Below are 1791 nucleotides of genomic sequence, written 5' to 3' on the forward strand. Positions count from 1 at the left end.
ACATGTTTCGCACTCTTGTGAGTTCCCGTAGAAAAACCGTATCAGAAGAACCAAAAAATGCTTGAAGGGTATTTAAACGTCTCTGAAAGCTAAGTCAATTAGTTGGTATAGTCTCTCTAATAACTCAAGAATTAGATCAAATTACCTCTATTGTGAATTTCTTCTAATATATGTAGATTAGGGTAGAGCTCGATGGGATTCGTATGACAACCCAATCTCTTTATTCAAATTAGGTCCAAGTTAGTTGTTATTTGAATTTCCCATCATTTGGTTCGAGGTGGTTTATTGGGGGAGAATTTGAGTTCCCATGTTATTCAAGAATGGCTTTGTGATTATCCTATATGTTGGTTATGCCAAGTGGTTTGATCGGCCCGGGGTAATTCCTTAACCCCAACAGTTGTGGGTTGGCTCCATTGGGCCTTGTGACGCCCTCAACCTTTGCTTAGGATGGAACAAACACTTGAAGTGTCAGGATATACAACACAATGTTACATATCTCTGTTCATGACAGTTAATATGCAATATATCCTAGTATGCAACTAGTAGTATGCAATAATCGCAGCAGAATAAGGATGATTAGTTATAACCCATGATAGAATGAACTAAAACATCCCAATAGCATTAATAATCCATATAAGTTCAAACTTAAGGATAGCATTTCCTTAACACAAAATATTTAATCCAAGTTCAACGATTAGATCAATCATTTCATACACTTTGAAATATGAAGAGTCAATGCTTATGAGCATCCAAATTATATCTAGTCTTCATTCAAGGTCCGACTCCTCTTCAACCATCTTAATCCAGTAGTCCTTCCTGTTCTTCCTCTACTGGTCCTAAAGAACTTCTATTATTTAGGAAAAAAATTGATAGTGGGTCCACAAGGGTGAGATTTACTTGAAATCTCAATAAGTAAAATAACCAAATTGCACAAAGATAAAATATGCATAATTATTTATAAATATGAGAGGCATGAAATGATATGCAAATAAATAAATAAATAAAATCTGTATTTGTCTCCCATCCAGGTTTCTTAACATTTTCAGAAAAAACTTTGATGCACTTTCTCTTTCAGAGAACATTTTTATTTTCTCATTTAAAAAACATGGCATTTCGAAAGAGAAAATTCCATACCTTATTGCTTTCAAAACTATAATATTAAAGCCATCATTAACATAACATAACATATGGTATCATCACATCTCCCCATTATGCACTGTAAGTACCTACCGGTGACCATAGTACAACTCATGCTGACACTATGTCTTTGTCTACCGACATCGTAACCCAATGAATTGATCATAACTTTTTATCATAACATATGCACCCACTAGCATTAAGTGCCATAAATGACTGTGCTCCAACATTTCTTAAAAAGAATCCATTCAAAACCCGTTGATGGTTCTTTGTCAGCCTAGGGGTTACCACTCCATTTTTACTCACTCTAGAGTAGACAAAGAAGTTCCATTAGAATAATTCTTCATCCTAACCTTTGAGATCGTGACAAAATTTGTTCTCATACTATACTTGAAAAATGTATTTCATGACATGTGCATATGTAGTCATGTGAAATTGACATTTAGATGCAATATGCTAAAAATGGTGAAAATTTTACATGTCATGTAAACAAGTAATTAAATGCTCAATGGTGTATCATATGATATTTCATACTCAAAATGACATTTAATATGCATATGGCATATACACAATAAATAAATTATCTATAACCCTCATCTTAATTAAAAAGTCTCCTATCTAGTACTCTCCATGTTACTAGAGAACACGATGGTC

This window comes from Carya illinoinensis, chromosome 11, assembly GCF_018687715.1.
Source record: "Carya illinoinensis cultivar Pawnee chromosome 11, C.illinoinensisPawnee_v1, whole genome shotgun sequence".
NCBI lineage: Eukaryota > Viridiplantae > Streptophyta > Magnoliopsida > Fagales > Juglandaceae > Carya > Carya illinoinensis.